This window comes from Equus przewalskii, chromosome 21 (assembly GCF_037783145.1).
Source record: "Equus przewalskii isolate Varuska chromosome 21, EquPr2, whole genome shotgun sequence".
Classification (NCBI taxonomy): Eukaryota; Metazoa; Chordata; class Mammalia; order Perissodactyla; family Equidae; genus Equus; species Equus przewalskii.
This window is the reverse complement of record NC_091851.1, coordinates 13972901-13999351: the sequence shown is the minus strand read 5'-3', so window position 1 is coordinate 13999351 and position 26451 is coordinate 13972901. Positions and strand designations below refer to the sequence as shown.

At 37.8% G+C, this 26451-nt stretch overlaps 1 protein-coding gene across 13 annotated transcripts in view; it reads right to left on the bottom strand.

Annotated features, from left to right (window-relative positions):
- Window positions 1-26451, bottom strand: part of PAK5 (p21 (RAC1) activated kinase 5) — a 308972-nt gene that overhangs the window by 190274 nt on the left and 92247 nt on the right. For 11 of the 13 annotated variants that reach the window (XR_011530723.1, XR_011530720.1, XR_011530718.1 and 8 more), the window contains exons 1-2: window positions 11771-11974; window positions 1418-1565 (exon numbers count right to left, since the gene is read on the bottom strand). The gene's annotated coding sequence lies outside the window, so the exon portion shown is untranslated. Of the gene's footprint in view, window positions 1-1417; window positions 1566-11770; window positions 11975-26451 lie in introns of those variants that run through there. The other 2 variants (XM_070587857.1, XM_070587854.1) reach the window with 1 other exon arrangement.

The window sequence follows — 26451 nt, the reverse complement described above, 5'->3', positions numbered from 1 at the left end:
AATCTTGGACCTGCCTGCCAATGTCACTGCATAATTCTTCATCCTCTCACCCACCCTGTGGGGTTTTGCACAGTGGTCACACACTCAAGACATGAAGCCCTTACTGCGAACAGCATTAGTTTCTCTGGGAAACATTGCTTAAATCCACATATTCTTGTCTTTTAAAAACACCAGTTTTAAGTTGCATTTTACTTTTCCCCCTCAATGTTCCACCTAGGAATAATCCAGCATGGAAGTTAGTCTTGAAGTCATGCTTGACTGACCTAAGCCACCAGTCCTTAAAAAACTCATAGGTTTCTTATCTAAAAGGGCAGCCTTCATGCAGGCTACCTCTCCGTGGTCCGAGTAACAACATTCTCAGAAGTCAGGAACCATGCAGGGAGCAGAAGAGAATTTGCAAAACTGTCTGGAAGGCTCAAATCTCCTAGTGTTACAAGATAACCTGCCTAGAACACGAGATTTCAGGGCAGAATTTTCTTTTCAAAATTTGATACCAAACTCTAAGTTTTAGAAAACACAAACATGCACATCATAAGCTGTTCTTTGAAACAGCAAAATAAATTACCATTTGACTATTGTATATTCCAACACAAACAAGCAGCGTATCTTTCACATGGAAATTAGATTTATTTGGGGGGATTTATAAACAGCATAGGCAGTCATCTCATTTAATCCAGCTGAAGCAGATCCAAACTATATTTTAAATCCAACGATCCCCAATGCCATGTCCCTAGGCCAACTTACTATCATCTCTTGCCTAGGTGACAGCACCGTTTTCCACTGTTACTGAGCTCTAATAAAGCAGAAAAATGTGAAATATAATATAAATTCACTCCTCTGCTAATGATTATCCAATGGTTTCTGTCTTTGTTGGAGTAAAATCAAGACACCTTCTTCCTGTCTAAAGGCTCTCCTACATCATGTTTCTCCAAACGCCCTCCCAAAGTGATACAGACCCGCTTTCCCAGCCTTGAACATATCCATCAGATCCTGGTTTGCAGCTCATGCAAGGTCCTAGCTTCAAACCTTTACTCAGCTGGCTCTTTTCTATCACTCCACTCCCAGCTCAAAATTCTGAGTGGTCTGCTCTGACACCCAAACTGAAGCAGTCCCTTAATCACCCTTCATCTCATTAGCCTGTTTACCATGTTCATAAACATTATTAACGGCTGCCAGTTTCTTTTGCGTTTACTTACTTAGCTCCTCCCAGTAGAATGCCAGCTCCTTCACGGCCATACACTTGCCCCTCACTTTTCCCCCACTATCATATCCCTAGTGCCTAGAACAGTTTGTAGCCATGCAGAAGTCACCCAACGAATATGTGTTCAATAAAAAAGGTCCTTTTCTGCTTTTTTACTATCACATAATTTAAAATAAAATTTAAAGGGCAAAACCATAATGTCATTTATTCCCCTACCTTTTTATGATGGCTGTGGATGAATTAGACTCCAGAGGAGTGTGGCTATTTCTGTTCTGCAACTTTTCGTTGGAGTGCTTCAGTGTTCTTCATTTTTCCTCAGTGTTCATGTTGGCAAGAGGTGGAAGCATTTTGCCACAGTGTATTTCTGGAACAACATGGTAGCAACATGAGTCAGAACCCCACCAACAATATGCTCTGTTTAAAAATAAACATATAAGCTCATTTACTTCACATTCTCCTACATGCTGTACATCCTTCCTTTACTGTTTCAAACATTTTCTCAGGCATGCTGCTACTGATCTGTATATTATTACCTGGATACCCCCAGGCAGTGTTACACTCCCCTTAGCACCTTGCCTACATCTGTCACAGCTCCTTCTCTACTCACTCCTCTGTGAGTCCATCTCTTCAATAGATGGTGAGCCCTCTAGGGAGAGAAATGGTGCCTTTGGGCCCTGAAACTCTGGAGTTTAGTACAGTTGATTCTCATTATTTGCAGGAGTTATGTCCTATGAAGTTGCCACAAACACTGAATTAGTGAATGCTGAACCATTGGTCCTAGGGGAAATACAGGATTAGGTTTCTGCTAGTCTCTGGTCCCAACATTTTCATCAATCAACCAACATATAACCTTGTTTTATGGTTTTATGTGTGTTTCTGTTTAAGGACACCTTATTTAATATATATTGTTGATTCATTAACCTTCAATTCACAACCAACAGCACTACAACTCATGCCTGAACAAAGCTTATCTAACATTTGTGTTTTTCCCATAACGTACATCACAGCCTTCTTGTGCTTAGGAACACTAGATACCACTTCAGCACTACGCTGGAGGACTATTTCAAACAGGAAAAAAAGAGGCACAGAAACGCAAAAAACATGAGAAGGTGAATTTGCAAATAAAAAATCCATGAATAATGAGGATTGACTATATACACATTGGCTGGATCAAAGCTATCTGTGGATCTATAAGTTCCTAAGCTTGCTTATGGTTCAGCACAGCATTGCTATTTAAGTGAGTAAATAATAAATACTATTGCTAGGGCAGAAAGGGACTAAACACAGATATCATATACTTCATGAAAGATCCAGGAACCAAAAGTACTTATTCTCTCATATCCTATTAAAAAGACAAATTCCAGATCCCAATTCTTTGCTTCTGCCTGATATTAGTCATTGCTCATCCAATTTTCAGACAAGTCCAAAGAAAATTTCCTTGAAAATAATTATAGGTTGATAGTCCACCTTATTCATTATGGGACAACCCAAACTGCTCCCAGACACAGCTCCATTTTTCTTCTTGAATAATAAAAAGAAATACTTGTTTTATTTCATTATATGCATCAGTTAACAGTAGGTACACAATGTACACACTTAGCAGACCTGTATTTTCTATAAAAATGCCAGTACTTTGTGACACAAAAAAAACATGGAGGTATTACACACTGCATCCACTTTCTGGTGCATCTGAAAAATGTTTAAGACTTCTTTAAGGATACCTTTGTTTTAAAGCCGCTGCAAAGATTTTCCAATTAGGTTTACTTCTCAATATTTTAAACTGGTTAAATTTAACCTTGATTTATTTGTAGTTCATAGAAAGTAATTTGTTGGTAAAGTCATTTTAAAAGCATGCCCTATTTTTTAAATTATCATTGCTAAGGTCAGTAGGACATGCGAAAAAGCAGTGACTTGCATCAGTAACAAGAAATCCTAGAAGGATGGTTCTGAAAGCTCCGTTCTTATGTGCTTTGATTTAGTTCAAAATCAGCTAGAATAGAAGTAGACAATTTCCTTTTAAAGTGCTGAGATACTCTCTTCAGATATTTCAGAGTATTAGAGAAAAGTGACCTTGTCAGGAAATGCAATTCAGGACTGGTAGAACCACAGGAGTCCACTGCATGGCAAGAATTCAACGTATTTTGTAAAAGTAATACTTTGTCCAGAAAAATAAAATGAATTAAATGACCTTATTTGTTTTATACATTGGTACCATTATATTACATTTTCTATATAATTAACCAATATTCACTTAGTTTATTTCATAAGAATTAGCATTATTTTAAGTTTTCTATTTATACTGCAAATAACCAAATTTATAAAAAATATCAGCTGCCATAAACTTAATTTACTACATGCCTAGATCACCATTAAAACTCTCCTCTCAAATTTCTTTCCCTTTAAACATGCCACTAAGAAACCTTTATCCATATAGCTCTGATAAGGCCATACTGCCACTATAGACCTAGAAAAAGCAATCTGAATGTTCAGTAGAGTATGTTCAGAGAATAGCTATACCACTCTGAACCTGTTGATGATGTACACCTTAATATGAGGTACCGATGCCAATTAAGTTTAATATTTGCATTTTCAACCTTCAAGAGGAAGGGGTTAGTGGCTGGCCCCGTGGCCGAGTGGTTAAGTTCGCTCCGCTTCAGCAGCCCAGGGTTTCACTGGTTTGGATCCCAGGCATGGACATGGCACCACTCATCAGGCCATGCTGAGGTGGTGTCCCACACAGCACAACCAGAGGCACTCACAACTAGAATATACAACTATGTTCTGGGGGGCTTTGGGGAGAAGAAGGAAAAGAAATAAAGAATATTGGCAACAGATGTTAGCTCAGGTGCCAATCTTTAAAATATAAATAAAATAAAAATAAAAAGAGGAAAGGGGTGGCTTTGGAATTGACAGAGGTGGCTTCACCTTATGCTAGCTGCATGATTTGGGCCAAATCGTTATTCCTCAAGTTTATTTATTCATCTGAAAAATGAAGATGGACACCATTTTCTATAACATAGAGTGGTCCTCAGGACAAGTTAAAAATGGCCTATGTAAAGCACCTGGCCAACAGTGACTAGTAAAAAATATTACTTCATGTTTTTATGAAGTACGAAACCATAGCAAGAAGCACTTTTAGATCACTGAATTTAGCCCTTAACAGCAAAAAGCAGTGACGTGTCCTGTGAGTAATTTCAAAAAAAAAAAAAAGTTATAGTTCATCCACAAGAACTATATTTTACCAGAAAAATAAGCATCTCCATGGCTGTGGTGTGTGCGTGTGTGCCATAAAAATAGAGATATACCCATCAAAGAAGCATAACTAAGTTTTCAACACGCAAGTCTATGCCATTTTGTACATTTCATTTTCACAGATTCTTTGATAAATTGGCCCCTCAATATTAGGTGCCTTCACCATCAGGTCAAAGAAAAAACAAAAGCTTCATTAGAAATGGCACTTGACTGAGGTATGAATATACTATTGGGTTCATTGGCAAATTACTAACAAACTCAAGATTCTATTTTATGTGGAACATAACAAAGATTTACCATCAACTATATTAGTACAAACAGTGCTGGTCCCCGCACACTTTTCTTTTCCTCCACTCATTCAAGGATGAGAACACTTAGATATATTTTAAGGTGCTATAGACACAGGATGAAATGGGCCCATGAATCCTGCCATCCTACAATGTTCGCTGCATTATTCGCCTTTTTATCCACTTCTCCTTGTACCTGGAGATGCAAATATGTGAACAGGAGGCTTGATATGTGGTCTGTGCTACTAGCTTAGAAAAACAGGACTTTTACTCTCGCTCAAAGAGAACAGGCTACAACCTTGGCCTTATTAATACTGAGTTCTGGCCAAATGAACTCCAGTGGGTTCTGACACCATGAAAGACGCTAAATCCCATGAGGTCAGAGTTCTAACAACTCTGAGGCACTGGGATAAAAGGAGAAAAAATGGATTGTATGGAGAAAACCTAACACACAATTTCTTTTTTAACTAAAATAGAACTTTTCCAAAAGAAATGAATATGGATCATCCTTCTTGAAAATATATCTTCACCACTGTGCCATTTTAGAACAGCTTTCTGTTCACGTACACTTTATAATGTGGATAATTCTATACTTTCAGCTAGATGCTTTGCTCATCTAATAGGTAAACTCTAGATAAACAAAAGGGTTTCATTATCAGCTTTGAGAGTGTAAAAGCCAAGCAGAAAACAAGCTGGCAGAGACAGTTGAACATAAACCTCCTCCGAGGTATTGAAAACAACATCACATTTGTTTTCTGCTACTGATCTGCCCCTCTGTGATCTCTGTCTCTCCATATAATAAAATATTTATAGCCAGAGCTCGGCATCCCTTCCTCTTCCCTCACTGTTGGAATAAGATGTGTTCTGCCTCCATGGGAGAAAACAACATAATAGAAACACTGAAAATTTGAATAAGTAACTTTAGGGGAGTAGAAAACTTAATCCGCTCCAAAACGGATTTTCTTTGATTCAAAGCAAGGTAACTGTGACATATGGGATTGCATTTTTGCAGTAATTATGTATGCGCTTGTCAACTGCTCTGAATCCTCTCCAGGGAAACTTTGAGAGCCCACAGAACTATTTGCTGTCTTTGGATTTCCTCAAACATGGATTGGGCACTATTTTGTTTTTCTTTTCAGGTAATAATGAAACTCAATTTTTAAAAATAATCTCAACATTTTCCTAGAGGAAAATATCCTGTTTGAATGTCTGGCCTTTATCTCTGAGACATTTCCCCTAAGACTGGAAGGACTGAGCTTTTCAGGATTACAAACTATAGGTGATATTCCCATGTTAATGTTCTTTTCATCTGGAAGAGCAGTTTATAATGTGTTGGCTTTTATTTTAGGAGAAATTAATTTTTATGCTGAAAAACCAAGTGAACAATTAAGTTTGGATACCCTGGTTTTCTGGTCTACCAGAAAAAGCACTTAAAGTTTTTATCTGCCAGATACTCCAGGTTCTGTCTCCATTGGTACGTCCTTGCTTTTTGAACTTGATTGACTAAACTGTTCTGTATCTGGGCTTCCTCATCTTGAACCCAAGGTAAGGACAGCATGTACTCCCATGACAGCACATACTCACACAATTTCCAGAGGATTAAACCAGATGATGTAAGTGTAAGGACTTTAAGGACTCAGAAGCACTAAAAGTTATTTTAATTCCTAACTGTCTGAGTTACACAGAAATTAACTTTAATTGAATCGGATACAGAAAACAATAAAAGATGACAGCTCAAAATCTGGTGAAAATGTTCCCGGACTATGAGGATTCCTTCATCTCCACTTCGATCCATCTGCACCTGTCCAAAATGATGCTGAACTTAGGTTTCCAAAGACAGATGATGAGATGAAGCAATGGTGGTTAGAGAGGTAGGAAGAGAGGTGGGGGACCAGGGGAGGTGAGGGCTTAGCCGGGGGAGAGGGGCTACCATACAGTCCATTCCTATAACCACTCCCCTCTCTAAAGCAGGGGTTCTTAACTGGAGGTTTTAACTTCAAGTTCCAGGGCTCATTTAGATAGAATTCACAGGTTCCACGAAAGGCTATATTCATTAGCCTTCAAAGGGCAACAAATCTCAGGAATATTATAAGGACCTGTGATCAAAAAAAACCCACAAGCATTTTCACACCACATTTTAATTGCTGCAGACACCCTGAAATATCACTTGCAATTGGCAGTTATTAGACCTGCCAATAGATCTTATTATATTTCAAAATCAAGAAACTCTTATCACCATAGCACAAATGTATTTTATTTAATGTGTCAATAACCCTACGTCAACATAATTGGTTGCCTTTATAACCCTAGGCATTTTATTTTATGTATTTAAAAATATTATGTTGCCACTGTGGTAACCCAGCAATTGTACTACTGAGTGAACACCCAAAAGAACTAAAAACAGGTACCCAACAAATCCTGGCACAGGAATGTTCATAGCAGCACTATTCACAATAGCCAAAAGGTGGGAACAAACCTAAATGTTCATTACTAGATGAATGAATAAATACATGTGATATAGCCATACAATGACATATTATTTAGGATAAAAAGGAATGAAGTACTGATATATGCTACAATGTGGATGAACCTCAAAAACACGATGCTAAGTAAAAGAAGCCAGACACAAAAAGCCACATATTGTATGATTCCACGTATATGAAATATCTGGAACAGGCAAATCCACAGAAAGAGAGAGCAGATTGGTGGTTACCAGAGGCTTGGGGGATGGGAATTAAGAGAACTGCTTACTGGGCACAGAGTTTTATTCTGAAATGATGGAAATGTTTTGGAACTACATAGATGTGGCGGTTGTACAACTTTATGAATGTACTAAATGCCACTGAGCTGTTCACTTTAAAATAGTTGATTTTATGTCATGTGAATTCCATTTCAAGAAATAAAACGATGTTAAGGATTGGTTCCTGGTCTTCCTGAGACTGCCAAAGAAGTCTGCGGCACAGGGTAAACTCCCCCATGTAAAGCCACCCACAATGACAGGAGCTCCTCTTCCTTTGGCCCAGTTGAAGGAGCTGGACTTATTGAACAGGTATCCAAACTTTTCTAGCATCCCAGAGCACCCCCTGGGACTTGAGGTCAAAGTTAGGAGGGAGCAAGAATGTAGCCAATGAGCACTAAACTTGCTGTTAAAACGATTCATATTTTTTCTATGTATTTCTTATATACACTTAGTGATATATTCCAGAAAACAGAGAATGACTAGAAATTTCCCAGGTAAAGATGGTATTTAGCTATCACAACAAACTAACATTTGAAATGACAGAAGTGGGAGACACTACTTTTTTGGTGGTAAGGTTTTCCCATGCTGTCTGTTCTCCCATGTACCATGGGATCCATTTGAGGAATGCCTCCATGGTAGGTATAAGGCTTCTAGCACTTTATAGCACTTCTTTTAGGTTATTTTTTCATTCAACAAATATACATTATCATATGCAGTAGTAACATATACCATGAAGAAAAAAAGTTGGTCAGGAATGAGAATGACAGGAAGTTACTAGAGAGATGAAGAAAGGGACTCCCAAGAGGTGGCATTTGAGGAGAAACTTGAATGAAGTACATAAATGAGTATCAGGACGGTGAGGTCAACAGTATTCCAGGCTATGGAGACAGCTCGTGCAAATGTCCTGAGGTCATGAATGTTCATGGAACAACACGGAAGGCCCATGTGGCTGTTGTGGAGTCAATGAAGACACAACGGTATAAAAATAAGGCAAGGCATGTAGCCAGTGACCAGACCATGGGTGGCCTTACAGACCACGGTAAAGAGTCTGGATTTCACTTTAAGTATGATAGGGAAGCCATGAGACAGCTTTGAGCAGAAGGTGACAGGATGTAATTTACATTTGAAATGTGTTCCTCCATATGGCGGAAACACTGCCAGAGGGCAAGATTGAAAGCAGGAATATCAGTTCAGAGGCTATTTAGCCAGTAGAGGCGAAACTAGCGTGCTGGTAGTGGAGACCCTGAGAAGTGGTCTAATTCTAGACATACTTTGAGAGTAGAGACGACTCACAGATGGGTTGGCTATGGCACAAGAGAAGGTATTTCAGCCCGAGCAGGCAGAGGGTCCAGCAGTGCCACTTACTGAGCTGGGAGACAGCTGGGGAGGAACAGATCTAAAAGTTGCCTTAGTCTGTTCAGGCTGCTATTGCAAAACGCCACAAACCGGGTAGCTCAGAGACAACAGAAGTTTATTTCTCCCAGTTCTGGAGGCTGGAAGTCCAAGCTCAGGGGTATCAGCATGGTCGCGTGACAGCTTGCTTCTGGGTTGCAACCTCACACGGTGGAAGGGACTGGGGAATTCTATGGGATCTCTCTTATAAGCACATAAATCCCATTCATGAGGGCTCCACCCGCATGACCTAATCCCCCTTCTCCAAAGAGCCACCTAACACTATCGCCTTTTGGGGTTAGAATTTCAATAAATTCTTTTTGGGGGTAGGGGGTACGCAAACATTCAGACCACAGCAAATGAGTTGGTCAGAAAATCAAACCTTCTGTTTTGGATACTGTGACAGATTGACTGCAAAAAATGGCCCAAATACTTCATCTTTCACTGTATCCATGCTTTTTCCCAAGTAAATTTTTAGGTCACCCTCCGACTCTAGTTGTGTCTACGTGACTTGATTTGGCCAATGGGACATTAGCAGCTTTCCTATATTTTCAAGCGCTTGTGCATTTCTGATTTTCCTTGCACGTCTGCCATCGTTAGGAAAACACATTGAGGCTAGCTGGTGCAGAATGAGAGATACGAGCAAAGAAATAGCATCGCTGTGGTCGCCCCAGCCAAAGGCATCCTAGATAAGTCAACAGACACCTGACAAATTGGTGCAAGCCCAAACAAATCAGCAGAGCCGACTAGTTGACCTGCAGGTGACTGAAGATGCCTGAGCAAGCCCAGCTCAGATCAGCTGACCCCAGCAGAGCGGTGAACTTACTAAATGTATAAATAATTGTTTGGCTGGTTGTTAGGCAGCATTTTCATGACAACAGATGTCTGATACAGGATGTTCCTTCTTTACCCATTATGAGGAATGCAGTGGCACCTCATGCCAGCCAATCCTAATGGCTGTGGGTGACACAATACTGTTCTTACATTCTAGGCTGCTTGTGTGTTACAAATAGAATGTAGTAGCAAATTAGTAACAAACTGAATAATAAAGAAATGAATGAACCACAGAACCCAGGCTCCTTCACTTACACAGCCTGGTTGACTGAAAAAATTGTTTTAAATTTATAGTTTAAGAAAGTTTATTAAAGTTTTTGGTACTGGAGTATAATTTTTTAAGGATTATTGTCAAATTTGAGAAACTTCTCTCAAGTGTAAGATTTCAGGGCATTTCAGGATTTCTTTGAATTGCCAACGCTCACCTACTAATTTGTCATCAATGTCCTCATTGACTTTGCTTCTGATATCTTCCCTGCACAATATGGAACAGAGATAAATGTATCATGACGCCAACGAAGCCGAAGGCTCAAAGCCACTCATCTGTTCATGGACATCACGGCCTTGGGAAAGACCCTCATGATATGTTCACATGGGCATATATTTTTGGAAAATATGCAAAAATAATATATTTTAACAGCAACTGGTTAAGACAGCTGTCTCTTTGCATTCTGGCTTCCTACATCACACTTCTCCATGTGTTGTATGGAGATTGGACGGCTATAGTTACTTTGGGGCTCTAGCTAAGGGAGAACTTGAGTTGGGGATGCATTTGGTTTGTAATGAGTGGGACATAGTTATGTTTTTTGCAGTCAATTTCCATTAAAGTTAAGTCTTTGCAAGTCACTCCAATGTAACAATGGCTTCCAGGTATTCTCTGACATCTCTGTCTGACATGTACTGAGTAACCGAGCATGAGTGCACAAAGATGCAGGACCTGAGGGCATACTGCCATAACATAAGTGTGCCCTGCAGCTCCGGGTGTATGTGCATGAAGGAAGTCTGCCTTTTATAAAGCTTCCTAAGCCTTGCAACATGGGTACGTCAACACATTAATAAGCATGCTAAAATGTATTCTCAAAAATTCACAAAAGTTTTGTTTAGAAAATCAGTAAGGTTTGAGCATATCATGTAACTGCAATATGGAAAGTTGTTTTGAAGGGATCATCAAAACAAATGAGAAATTCAACCTCCCCAGACTGATCGTCTAAGAAGGGTACCTTTTTCTGCCATCTTTATATTTATTTATTAAAGAATAGAGAATTAAAAACTAAGAAAAAATTAATGGAATATGAAACAGAAACAACTAAAATGATTAAATCAATGGAAGTTATTCTGACATCATCAAAGAAGCCTCTTGTACCAAAATAATTTTCAGACCACACCAAAGCATTCTTAAGAGGGAAATTGTGAATAGAATTGTGAACAGAAGTAAGGGATTGGTTCCTTTTTGAAAATTCAATTAACAAAGAGGAGTGAATCATATGACGACAGGGAAACATTCAAATTCTTTCTGATTTGACACAAATGAAGACTGTGAAGATAACACAAACCTCATCATAGATACAACAACGAAGATACTGACAAGTGCTGATGTGGTTTATCAACTTAAGGAGTACTAAGATTAGTCATTGTACAAGCAAACTTCAAACGCACTGAAATCTTAGGACTCACACATTCAAGAAATGTGATAGAGGTTTCCCAAAATTTGATAATTCTAAAAAAGTTTACAGCCATTACTGATAACAAGATGTGATGCCCAAATAAACTTTCTAAATGTCAGTAATAAAAAATTTTGAATAGACATCTTAAAGGAAAGCCTGTATTATGTTTCCGTTCTCTCTATAGAAGGATCTTTCAAAATAATTTTCATATTTAAAGGTAAAGAGATAACCAAAGCATTTTCATTCAAAATGTATAGGGGTCAGGGTATTATAGAGATGAGGTGGGCAGCTTATTAAAAAAATATATCGTGTTTCTAATTTGGTGATGTTTGTGTTGTTAGGTTTTTAACTTTGCAATATGCTACGAATTATTACCTCACTCTAATATTAACATTCTTACCTAATTTTGTATCCACAGGCACAGCTTCTAAACTCATGGATCTTTAGGTTTATGGATCTTGTCTGCTGGGCCATTGGTTACTTCTCCCAATATGACTGCTCAGGAGTTTAAATTTAAAGAGTCAGCTAAAATGTATATCCAAAGCATGACCACACTTCAGTCAACTTAGAAATGTCACAGTCAAAAAGCAGCAGCCATGGCAACACCGTCTCTCTTTGTGATGGCTACAGACAGCAATTTCACTTCTGGAACTCATCTTCAACTGGGTGGCATGGTTCAAGAAACTGAAATCCTGATAAGGGTAAGTGATTCTACGTGAAACTGATGTTAATCAAATGCATGACAAAATGGAGCATAGGAATTTTTCTAAGCAAAGAAAAATACAATAGAACTTAGATCACATATACGCGGAAAGGCAAAAAGCACAAGGATTTTTGTCAAGTACTTAAAGTGTTAGTGCCAAAAGCAGAATGATCAGCTACATGTGCTAGAAACTAAAGAGATATGCCCTGGGACATGTTTAACTCAATAGAATAGTGAGTCTAAGTTATAAGTTTGGAATGACTGGCCCATAGACGTATCCATTTAGAGTCTTCTTGATTTTTCTTTTAAATCTAGTGTAGTTACTAAACCCAGTGTAATTACTCTGTTTTCTTTCTAGAAACTCTATCAACTGTGTGATTTAAATACGGTAAACACCAAACACACATATACTTCATTTAACCTACTGTGAATGCATTCTACTTCAACCTTTTTGGTTAGCAAGAAAATATACTGTTTTCTAGGAGGTAAAAAAACCACAACGTATTCATTTTTTAATTTTTAGTTTTTTAAAGCAATGACAAAGCTGGGGCAAATTAAGTATTATCAAAGGTGAATTCATGATAGAGGTTGCAAACTGAGGACACAAGGGCAAAAATCTGACTATTTAACCAAATTGATGTTTAAGATGTTTGAAATAGGGGGTTCATTCTTCATAAGTCTTATTACGGGTGATGTTAACCTTGATCATTTGGTGAAGGCAGTATCTGCCTGTAGTAAAATGTTACTCTTTTTCCCCTTTCCTAATTAGTAAATATTTTGGGGGTGACACGTTAGAGACTATGCAAATCTCCCGTTCTCCACAAATTTTAGTCCACTAATTTTAGCGTCCATCAGTGGTTGTGTTCAATAGTTGTTACTGTGGCATTTGCCTAATGGTAATTTTCTATTTCCTCTCATCCTTTCATTGGAATTTATTTAATTCCATGTATTAACTGGAATTATTCTATAAAGGAGAACTGTCCCTTCACCCCATTTATATATTCAACTATTTATTCATATCAGCACATACTATACTTGGGGGAGGTTTATTTAATTCTATGGGTTATAAGCCAACTTTCATTACATATTTGCTTGCTCAACTTGTCCCAGTTTTGGCCATTTATAACTCTTCAGATTGGTTCACGTGTCCTTTATTTTTTTTCCAAATTAAGAAATATGTTAATTTTTCTTTTTTTTTTTTTTGGCTGAGAAAGATTTGCCCTGAGCTAACATCTGTTGCCAAACTTCCTCTCTCTTTTTTTTCTCCGCAAAGCCCCCATACATAGTTGTATATTCTAGTTGTAGGTCCTTCTACTTCTTCTATGTGAGCTGCCATGATAGCACAGCTACTGACAGACAAGCAGTGTGGTTCCATGCCCAGGAACTGAACCTGGGCCACTGAGGCAGAATGCACCGAACTTTAACCACTAGGCCATCAAGGCTGGCTGGTTCATGTGTCCTTTTCACATGCTCCTGTTCTTTTGTGAATGCTACCTTACTTTTTGACAACACAAATCTTCTGCGAAATTCTCATATTTTCCCTGCCCTAGAGTGACGTCAGCATCATGGCGGAATGAACCTGCCCAGGACTCTCTCCCTGCCAACATACAACAAAAAGCAATCGTATTCCAATGGATAATACCCTAACAGCACAAAAATCCTTGGAGAGTCATGGCGGCCACACGTCAGAGGGCAGAGAGGCTGGAGACCCCCTGGGAGGAGCTGGAATGGGGTTAAGAGGGAACTTTGCTCTCTCCCCTAAAGACTGTGGTGGCTGCCCTCAGGAGGCTCCCTGAGGGAAGGAGTAGGGGAGGGGTTGCGCAGCTGCAGGATTTCCCAGGACTCCCTGGCCCACTTGCAGCCTAGAGGGAGGCCCTCTAACAGGGCGAAAGCTTTCACACAGGGTGACCTCATCAAACCAAGACTCCCAGGAGACCAGATAGCCAGATGTGATCGGGAGATCCAGGCCGGCGCACAGGAGAAAGTACCCCTCCCCCGACCCACCTGGTGCCATCTCGGCTGAAGGCGGAGGGGCTCAGAATACACAGCTCTTGACAAACCCCACCCAGTGGCAATAGGCTGTAACTGCAACCGAATAATATCAGAATGGGAAAGTCCCGTCCTTCCAACATCAGGCATTTCATCAAATCTCCAGGCCAGAGAGAAAATGATAAGCACCAAGGACTCAGTCCTGAGGACACAGAAATAAGTAAACTAAATGACAATGAATTCAAAATATCTATCATCAAAAAACTCAATGAGGTAAAAGAGAATATAAAGAAACAATTCAACGAGTTCAGGAGCTACTTCACAAAAGAGATTGAAACTATAAAGAAGAACCTATCAGAAATATTAGAGATGAAAGACACAATGGAAGAGATAAAGCAAAATGCGGATTCCCTGAATGCTCGTGTGGACACTATAGAGGAGAGAATCAGCATAATTGAAGATAGACATGTTGAAATGCTCCAGACAGAGGAGGAGGGACAACTAAGACTAAAAAGAAATGAAGAAAGTCTCCGAGAAATATCCAACTCAACGAGGAAATGCAACGTAAAAATTATAGGTATTCAAGAAGGTGAAGAGAAGGAGAATGGAGCAGAAAGCACGTTCAAAGAAATAAGAGCAGAGAACTTCCCAAATCTAGGGAATGAGAGGGAAATATGCGTGGAGGAAGCTTCTAGGTCTCCTAGATTTGTCAATGTAAAAAGACCTACTGCAAGGCAAATAGTAGTAAAACTGGCAAAAATAAATGACAAAGAAAGAATACTCAGGGCAGCAAGGCACAAGAAAATAAGCTACAAAGGAACCCTTATCAGACTTTCAGCAGATTTCTCTGTAGAAACCTTACAAGCTAGGAGAGAATGGAATGACATATTCAAAACTTTTAAAGATAAAATCTTCAGCCAAGAATACTCTATGCAGCAAAAATATCCTTCAGATATGAGAGAGAAATTAAATCTTCCCCAGACAAACAAAAGCTAAGGGACTTCATAGCCACAAGACTCCCCCTACAAGAAATCCTCAAGAAGGCCCTCACACCTGAAAAAAGAGAAAAAGGGAGAAAGGGGTCACAAAACACAGAGTAAGGAGACAGAATCAGAATAGGATAGCAAATATTCAACTATAGCATTAGGATAAAGGGAAGGAAAACACCTAAAACAAAGACAATCTTGTCACTTTAACCACAAACTCACAACACAAGTTGGAATAAAATATGAGAACAATAACTTAGGAGGGGAGGAGGAAAGGGACTGAATCAGTTTAGACTACGGAAATAAGAGGCCACCAGAAAATGGGCTATGTTATGCACGAGACTCGAATACAAAGTTCAGGGTAGCCACTAAACTAAAAAGCAGAACAGAGACACAAAAAATACGGAAAAAACAAAGAAAGACATCATTAAAAAACACATAATTCAATGGGTAGACCAAAACACACAGGATGAGAAAATAAGGAAATACAGGAAAACCAGAAAATGAGTGATATAATGAAAGCCCTCATATATCAATAATTACCCTCAATGTAAATGGATTGTACTGTCCAATAAAAAGACACAAAGTAGCAAGATGGATTAAAGAACAAGATCCAACAATTTGTTGCCTCCAGGAAACACACCTCAGCTCCAATGACAAATACAGGATCAGAGTGAAGGGGTGGAAGACGATACTCATATTTTTCCCTGCCCTAGCCATGGACTCAATTACTTCTCCAAAGAGCTCTGGTTCCCCTCATTGGAAAATAGTGTTTAGAAATCAAGATCTGGGTACTAGGTGTGCTCTTTGCTACCAGGATGTCATTGATTTTAGGCTCTCTCAGTGGACAGAATCAGGAAGTACACGTATGTATACTAACCCATGCATATACACACATCTGTATCTATGCACAACCTCAATCTAATCACGAGAAGCCGTCAAACAGATCAAATTGAGAAACATTCTATAAAATAACTGACGAGTATAATTAAAAAGCAACAAGTTCATACATGATAAGGACAGAACGAGTGACTGTTTTAGACTGAGGGAGACTAAGGAGACATGACAACTAAATGCAACTTGGGATCTTGAACAGAAAAAGGACATTAATGGGAAGACTGATGAAATCAAATGAGGTCTGTGGTTCAGGTTATAGTAGGAGTTGGCAAACTACAGCCCATGGGCCAAATCTGGTCTGCCACCTCTTTTTGTAAATAAAGTTTTATTGGAACACAGACCCTGTCATTTGTGTACATATTGTCTATGGACTGTTTTTTGCTACAATGGCAGAGTTAAGCAGTAGTGACAGACACCTAAAATAGTTACTGTCTGGCCCTTTACAGAAAAAACTTTCTAACTCTGGATTTATAGTGTTGTTGTACCATTTTTAAATTTATATTTCTGATAATTGTAGTGAAGTTATGTAAAACGTTAACAGGGATGAAGAGTATATGAAAACTCTTTGTACTATTTTTGCAACTTCTCTATAGGTCTAAAATTATTTCAAAATAAAAATTAAAAATATTTAAATTAGGTGCTCACATATAAAATACAGAATATTTCACATAAAATATCTGTATTTGTGGGTTTTTTTTTAAAGTCAAGATGTTTGATAACACTGCCCAACAATCAAAGTAAAATGAAAGTTGGGACCTGTGGTTAATGTGTCTGATACTGTTGGTTACTGACTCAATACTGACTTTCGTAGCATCAGAACTCTGATTTGTTTGGACATGAGGTATAAGATAAAAGACCATATTTCCTAACCTCTCATAGCCAGTGGTGGTCAATGATGTATGAGCACAAGTGTTTTGGTGAGACTTCAAGGAAAACTCATTAGATAGGTCAGAAGGCTGGCATGAGCCCTATTTGTCCTTCCCCCTTTCTACCTTTTCTTGCCTGGAAAATTCAATGTTACACCTGGAGTTACAGCAGTCATCTTAGACCATGAGGTGAGAATAGAAGCCAAGCATCCATCCTCACTTCAGGTAGAGCTCAAAGATAGAAGAAGCTTGTGGTAGACTTACTGTGGCCTATTTCTTTCTTTTATTTTCAGGGGAAGATTTGCCCAAGCTAACATCTGCCAATCTTCCTCTTTCCTTCCCTTTTCCCCCCTGAAACCCCAGTACATAGTTGTGTACAGTTGTAAGTTCTTCTGGTTCTTCTATGTGAGCCACCACCACAGCATGGCTACTGACAGATGAGTGGTATAGTTCCATGCCCAGGAACCAAACCCCAGCTGCCGAAGAGGAGCACCGAACTCTAGCCACTAGACCATCAGGGCTGGCTCATATTGTGTCCTTATTTTTCATGCATCTTCGTATTCACGCCCTTTACAACATCTCCCATCAAGAGGAGGAAACTGCTTCCCAACTCATTTAATCTAGGCTGGCCTTATGAGTTGATTTGGCCAAGAGAAGGTGGCAGAAGTGACAGAGTATCAGCTCTGAACCTAGATCTTAACAGGCCCTGAGTGATTCTACTCTCTCTCATAAATCTTCTGCTGATAGGTGAAACATCTCATGCTAGAGATTGATGAGAGGTCATGTGGAGTGGAACCCATTTGTCCTCACTGAGGACATCCTGTACCACCTACAGCCAGTTCTCCAGATATGTGAGACAATCCAGTAAGATCAACAGAGTTGCTTCTTCAACACAATGCTGACTGCAGATGCAGGTGAAACACCAGCCAAGACCAGAATATTCTCCCAGCTGATTTGTAGACTTAGGAGCAATAGTCCATTCTTCTTCTTTTATGACACTGAGTTTGGAGTGGTCTGCTATGTAGCAGTAGTGGCCTGATACAGACCCCGCATCTCTGATGACCATGGAGCCACCTTTGTGGCCTGAGACTTTTTGCCAAAAGTCATCTGAGAAAAAGCCGTCTTGCCTAAAACGCTCTTATTTTCAGTCTGTCTTACTTGATACCAAATAGAATCCCCTAAATGATATATAAAAGGCATGAGCTGTCTGCCTTTCCATAATCCCCACTCATCATGTGTCACCCATTTATGTCACCAGCTTTGCCCCTGTAGCACCTGAATGTGTGACTTCTATTCTGTAGCCACAGTTTTGAAAAAGAGGAAGAAAGATGATCTTTCAGTCTCACTTTGTACTTCGAGGCTCATTTAACATCGTGGATCTTTTTTAAAGGGTGCATATTAAAGGAAAACCATATCCTTTGCTTTGTAAACTCATACTTTACCCAAACCACTTGAGCAGGAAGCCTGTGGCTCAGGATGGTGAAACACCTGTGGGAGATCTAAGAAACAACTGACATGATGTTCTTTAGAGCATTTTCAGCTGATTAAGTTCATGCTAGCCTCCCTATATTGTCAAGTGCTGCTGGAAGCTCAATGAAACCCCTTTAGAGGCGAAACATTTCTCTTAGAGAAGAGCAGTATAAATCTAGCTTCACACACTATTGGAAAAAAATGAAAATCCATGCTATCGTTTCCTTTAACATACACACACGTGGCTGTATATCAAGAGAACCTGAAGTTTCAAACAAATGCTAACCATAGTCTCCTAAAAATAATTATAAGTCACATGTGAAATAATTAGTTACACATATCGTAGACTTAAAATAATTAACATAGTAACTATTAAAATATATAAGTGACAATCTTTCAATTAAAATACACAAGAGCAATTAATAGTTTATATCTCTAATACAAAGTAGTACAATTCAATTTGATCATTTTTACTATTTTAAAACTATTTCACTTAGCATAACATACTCAAGGTCCACCCATGTTGTCACAAATGGCAAGATTTCATTCTTTTTATGGCAGAGCATTATTCCAGTGTATGTGTGTGTATTATATATATACATACACATACACACACATCTTTATCCATTCACCTGTCAATGAACACTTAGGTTGTTTTCATACCTTAGCTATTGCAAATGCTGCTGCAGTGAACATGGGGATGCATATATCTTTTCAAATTAGTGTTTGCTATCTGCCATGCATTTTACATAAATAAATTTAATTACCACAAAAAAACCCAAATGGCAGCTTTCATAAATAAGATTACCACAAAAAATATATTTCAATTTGTAACTGGCACTGTACTGTTGTGTTTTCAGAAAAAAATTTTAAAAAGAGACACTTCTCCAATGAAGACTGCTACTTTTTACCAATACCTCTGTTACATAAGAAAATCAAGAATGTCAAGCCCATGCTTTGAATTTAAGTATTTATCATGTCATTCTGCATCACAAAAGTTTAACAAAAAAATGTAAAAATATGTGCATGCTTAAGGGTGTCTTAGGCTCTGAAGATTTTTTATAAAAGGTAAAAGCGTATCAAAAATCTGGAGAAGATATGATGACGTACGTGGGTGTGTTTTGACACGGCAGCTGACTCCCTTGGAATGAATACACACCACATCCACACTAAATTGCAGACACCAGCAACGCTGTTAGCCCAAGCAAGTGATTGCCTATTTCATTAAGCTCTTGATTGCTGAGTTCAAATTCCTGTTGGCTGGTTTTCTGTGCTAAACCTTGATGCACTGTATAGGGTCTCAGCCTCATCCAATGAGAAATGACTGGGATTCATGTATGTCAATGGTTAACAGGAAATATTTCTTGAAACAAACCCCAAATGTCAGAACAGGGAAAATTCCTGTGCTGCAATATACAAGAAGCACCTCAGTGAGTTCCAGAGGACCTGAAATAATGCCAGAGAGCCTGGGTGGGTACTATTTTGTCAAGTCTTGATGGTGTATGCAAGGACTAAGGGCTTTATTCACCCACAAATTGTGGAAGAACATGTCTTCCTGGCAAAGAAGCAAGCTCAAAAGCAGCACGATCCAATAGAAATATAATGTGAACCACAAATATGAGTCACAAATGTAATTTAAAAGTTTTAATATCTGTATTAAAGAGGTAAAAAGAAACAGGTAAAATTAACTTTCATAATGAATTTTATTTAAGCCAGTATAGAAAAAATATCATTGAAACGTGTATCAAGGAGATATTTTCATTCATTATTCCATAATAGATCTTTGCAATCCAATGTGTATTTTATGCTGACAGCACATCTCACTTTGAGTCCACATTTCAATTTCTCAGTAGCCACATTTGGTCCCATATTGGGCATTGCAAGTATGGAGTACTCTATGATTTGTCGTCGCAATTTAAAGATCTTAGGAGTGACAGTAACTACAGAGAAGAAAAAGATGAGATTTCAAATATAATGGATTAGTAAATTTTCCGAGAAGATTATGATAGAAATTATACGGGCAATACAAAAGTTGAAACCAACTAGTTGGGTTTTATGTTTAAAATATGGCTGTTTTAAAGTAAAGACTTTGCAGTATAGAGGAAGTATATCACTGGAAATTGTCTCACTTATAACTCAAATACTTTGCAGTTAGAGGAATTATTGGGACATTAAAGTACGCCAAAATAAAAACCATTAAGCTTTCGTTAAACATCCCAAGCAAATAATGAAACATTTATTTATATTCTGCAACATGGATAATAACACACAACAATATAAGTCTGAAGTGAATATAAAGTATCAAAATTAATAGCACAATTTTATAATCAGCTTCCAATGCAATTATAAGTCTTTAGAATGGAATTCATTTACATTAAAAGTTGACATGCAAGGATTTTCTCCATAGTCAAATGAGTTCATTAAAAAGATCTATAGATTTATTAGGTCAAATAGAAGGTATAGAGGTCAGATTGCATGTTAATAAGCCATAAAAAACTTCTAGACAAAAATTGGTGCTGTGCAGAAAATGGAAAAACATTTTTCTGGAAATTTTCTTAAGTAAAAATATTTATTTTCAAACAGTTTATATACTCTAACATCAATAAAACATTGCAAGACTCAAGGCTGTCAAATTACCTGATCACTCAGCAACACTCAGACTATGTGCTTCTTAGGGTAGCTTTTAATTTGCATTCCATGAGATTGTAAAAAGAAATAATTTGCCCCAAATATAAATGGCAAAAGTTATACATTTAAAAAGCTCTGATTACATATTGTCAGGTGTTCATTGTAGAAAAACTGGAAAAATGTAAAAAGTCAAAGTAGAAAAAACATCACTCACCATCCCAGCACCCAAGATACTGCTGACACTTTAGTCTACATCCTTCCATGCTCACACTAGCATAATTATTACTGTCAGACCTTTGTGATATAATAAACTCATGTGGGCTCTTTTGTAGATCTGATTCCTCCAATCAGCCATATAATCCCACTTGGTACATATGTACCCACACACTTCCCCTCTTCTACACAGCTGTCTACCCAAAGGTTAGAGAGAGTTCAAGGGCACTCCAGTCAGAGACTCATCTGACAGTGTCTTCTCTTCTGTCCTCCTCCTCCCGTTCCACCCCACTCAATCACATCCTCAATACGCGCACCCACATAAGCAGCCTTCTGTCTGAACGCACTTTCTTTCAGTTAGCCAAAAGCTTTGTAACGCTCTTATTTAAGAAGAGATGGTGCTTGCATAGACACACAGATTATCAGCTTTGCTTATTTACAACTCTAGAACAGTAGAATAATGTAGAAGAGACATCATCTTCTATCTCTTACTCACTAATAATGTTGGTACTGGCTGATAAACATAATCCTCTGGTTGTATTTTAATGGGCTTTACTTTGTGCCTGGAAGAACTTTACTTTTTCAGAACTACATTCAACAATAAACATTTATCAAGTGCCTAAAAGGGCAGACATTGGGCTCAGGATGGGATAATGAATTGTCCTTGAATCACACATGGTCCTTTGGCCTCACAGAAGTAACAGTTTGGAAAGAAAGATAGTTTGCAATCAATTAATTAAATATATATATTTACATACTGGGATCAATGCTATGAAGGCAATGGACATTGATAGTGAGATGGAGAACATAACATTGCCTGTTATAGTTATCAACACGGTGAACTGTTTGAAAGACTGGTAAGAATTTGGGAAGTTTCCTACTCACTTTACCAGAATTGACCCTTCTGCTCAGAAGCATACCACTGTGGTAAAATAGGCAAAAACAGAATAATCTGCACTGAGAGTTCCTACCTTGGTTTTTAACAAATGTTGAATGGCTTACTAAGGTAGAATCATTTACACGTGGATGGTTCTCCTTTTAACAAAAATGGAAATCCTTCCAAAGACCATGACGGAGAAAAAGGTAACTTTAGGAAGCTCTCTATTAGGTTTCTTATTGTAATAGGCGAATGTCTCCTTTTAACACTACTGTGGGCACCCTGCCTACCAAGTCAATCTCACATATGCTAAAAGAAAAGCTGTAATCACAAAGCTTATAACAGCTTTTTGTATTAGGAAGGATAGAAACCTGGAGAAATTTTTGGATCTTTGTTGAGCAGAAGGACTATACTCAATTCCTGTATATGCAAAAGTAGGCCAAAGGTGCAGTTGGGATAAGGCTGTGAGCTAGTTTGGCCTCCGTGGAAGAGGAAAAGGAATTTGGGACTGGTGAGTATGCAACTGGATAGATTGTAGAGAGAATGATGAAAGAAGAAGAGAGACAAACAGAGACATGCAGGCTAACAGAGAGAGAGTAGAGTATAGGAGACACAAGAGAAGGACATAAACAGAAAGACACAAAGAGAAAACAAGGAGAGAGAGACAAGGATGGATTGACAGATACAGACACATATGCAAATAGAAGGCAGTGGGTGGAAGTGGGAGAGAAATCCCAGGACCTGGCAAAGTTGAGGCCAACAATGTAGGCACACAGTGAGAATTTCCTGGTGGCTGAGAAAGTCTGATGCATCTAGAAATATCAATAAAATTGAATTTAAAGTTCTCTTTCATTGTTTGTATAATTTCTCTCTGTGAATCTTTACTAAAGTCTGCTAGCAAACACTCCCCTTAGCATTAGAAGCGTTTTGTAGACATGAAGAAAGAATAGAGGTAAGTAGCCTGCGGGAAGCAAGCTGGTAAGAGAAGATGCTATCAGATCCAAGAGCCATGGAACAGTGAATGGGAAAAATGGGCTTCCCCATGGGGGACTCATGAGTAGTGAGTGAACTGTTACTCCACAAAATTATTCTTGAGGAAAGTATGTGTAATAATATATAATACTATATAAAGGAAAAAGGAATTTATATTTGTTGAGTACCTGTTACCTATATGCTTTATAGACATGATCTCATTCTTCAAAACAACCCTACCAATCAGTTCTAGATACTTGATTTTTTTCACATAAGAAAGCTAAGGCCCAAGAGTGAGTCTCCAGGCTGTGGTGCAGGGAGGGGGAACCCAGGAGAGAACCAGCAGACTTCCTGAGTTGTGCAGATTGAGCTGAGAGACCAGGGAGACCAAAGCGACCTAAGTTTTCAGGATGGAGTATCAGAGAGGATAGAGTTAGAGGGAGAGAGAAAGAAAGAAGAATGAGATGGGAAGGAGTGGGGAGCAAGAACTCCAGAGATCTGTAGAATATCTCCCCACTGTATTCAGCTCAGTACTGATCGGTACAAGTATGTGAGGAAACTACTTGGGGCTGGGAAAAGAATGACCCAAAATATTTAGAAGTAACAATGGCCAGCCTTCACACAGGACCAGAAATAGTTCCTGTTTCCATCTGCCAAAACTAGAAAGCCTGAAGATTCATGGGATGCTGACTGGGTAAAGTACTCAGGAAGATCTTGCCTCAGTAGTCAGTAATAATTAGCCATAGATTAAGCACTGCTCCAGTTGCATGCAACAAATTTTAAAGCAAGAATCCCCCAAATCAAACTGTTTCCAAGTGACAACTGTGTCATAGAACAAAGCTCAAGAATATTTAGAGCAACACTAAAATATCTGGCATCCAACAAGAGAAAACTCACAATATCTGGCATCCAATCAACAATTACAAGGCATGCAAAAAAACCAGAAAAATATGACCAATAAAGAGAAAATAAATTCTTGAATCAAAACCAATCCACAACTGACACAGATATTAGAATTAGCAGATAAGGACTTTAAAACACTGATTACAACTGTATTCTATATGCTTGAAAAACACCCAAATCAATCATATACAAAATAATAAAGATAAAGTAAACAATGTGTGAGCTGAAAATATATACTAGATGAAACTATCAGATTAGATAATGCAGAATGAAAGATTAATGAACTTGGAGATATAGCAATAGAAACTACTTAAAATGAAACACATAGAGAAAGGATATAAAATAAACAAACAGCATATCAGTGACCTGTAGAACAACTTCAAGAGGCCTAATGGTAAGTGGATTCTCCAATGGAAATGATATAGAGAAATGGGGCAGAAAAATAATCGAAGACATAATGGCTGAAAATTTTCCAAACTTGATGAAACCTATATATCCACAGATTTAATAAGCTCAATGAAACCCAAACACAAAAAGTATGAATAAAACTACACCAAGACACATAATTATATTGCTCAAAAAAATGTGACAAACAGAGAAATCTCAGAAGGCAGGAGGAAAAAAGACATTACTGTACAGAGAAATAAAGAAAAGGATGACATCAGATTTCTCATCAGAAACAATGCAAACAAGAAGGCAGTGGAATAAAATCCTTAAAGTATTGAAAGGAAAAAAAAACCCTGTCAATCTAGAATTCTGTAACCAAAAATATTACAAAATTTAAGATGAAATAAGAGATTTTGAGACCAAAAATACAAGAAAAAATATAAACAACAAAAAATCCCCAAACCCTGATGGGACAAATAGAAAAGAAATAGCAAGAAACAATAGACTTAAACGTAACCATATCCATAACCACCTTAAATGTAAATGGTCTAAATACGCCATTAGGCAGAGATGTCAGAACGGATTAAAAAACAAGACTCAACTATGTTCTGCCTAAAAGAAACACATTTTATAGATAAGTATAAAATAAATTGAATGTAAAGAATGGTAAAGATATGCTAACAAAAAGAAAGCTAGAGTGCTGTATTAATATCATATAAAGTAGATTTCAGAGCAAAGAATTTTACCAAGAATAAAACTGGGGAAAATTCATCAAGACCTAACAATCCTAGATGTTTATACACCTAAAAACAGTTTCAAAATAGATGAAACAAAAGATGATAGAACTGCAATAAGAAATAGACAAATCTACAGTTATTGTTGAAGTCTCAATGCTATCTCAATAATTGATAGAATAAATAGACAGAAAACCAGTAAGGATACAGAAGACTTGAACAACACTTACAACCAACTTGGCCTAATTAACATTTATAGAATACTTCAACCAGCAACAGCAGAATACACGTTCTTGTCACATGCACACAGAACATTCAACAAGAGACTATATTCTGGGCTGTAAAGCAATTCCCAATTAGTTTAAAAGGATTCAGTCATACAAAGTATGTTATCTGACTATAATGGAATTAAATGAGAAAATAGTAACAGAAAAATCTCTGGAAAGTCTCTAAGCATTTGGAGACTAAATAACACATTTCTAAATAAACCACATGTCAAAGGAGACACCAAAAGAGAACAGAGAAAGTATTGAGAAGTACATAAAAATTTAAATATAAGTAAATAAAATATATACGTACATATATACACGCACACACACACACATAAATAAATTTGTGGGATGCCACTACAATAGTACCTAGGGGACATTTTACAGCACTAAATAATTATAAGCGAAAATAAGAAAGGTCTCAAATCAATGACCTCAGCTTCCACCCTACAAAACTAGGAAAAGAATAGCAATTAACCCAAAGTAGAAGAAAGTAAATAATAAATATCACTGTGGAAGCCAATACATAGAAAGCATAAAAACAGAGAAAAATCAATGAGATCAAAACCTGGTTCTTGAGAAGACCAACAAAATTGATAACAGATAGCAAAGCTAATCAGTAAAAAAAGAGGTAACATGTTTTACCAATATCAAAAATAACAGAAGGGGCATCGCTACAAATTTTACAAACATTGAAAGGATAATAAAAAGTGTTATGAACAACTTTATGACAATGAATTTATGAACTTGGATGAAATAGACAAATTCCTTGAAAAACACAAAATAACAGTACCATATCTATTAGAAAAATGGAATTTGTAATTTTAAACCTTCCAACAAAGAAAACTCTGGCCATTTACTGGTGAACTCTTCCAATAGCTTAAAGAGGAAACAATACCAATTTTACACACTCTTTCAGAAAACTGGAAATGAAAGAATTCTTTCCAACTCATTGTATCAAGCTAGCATCACACTGTTATGAAAACCCAGAAGAGATGCTGTATTAAAAGACAACTACTTACCAATAGCCCTCATAAATATAGACACACACACATTAACAAAAATTTTAGCAAATGGATCAAATAGTATATAAAAAGGATAAGATATCATGGCCAAATGGGATTTATTTCAGAAAAGTAAGGCTGGTTTGCATTTCAAAATCAATGTAATTCACCAGACTATAAACC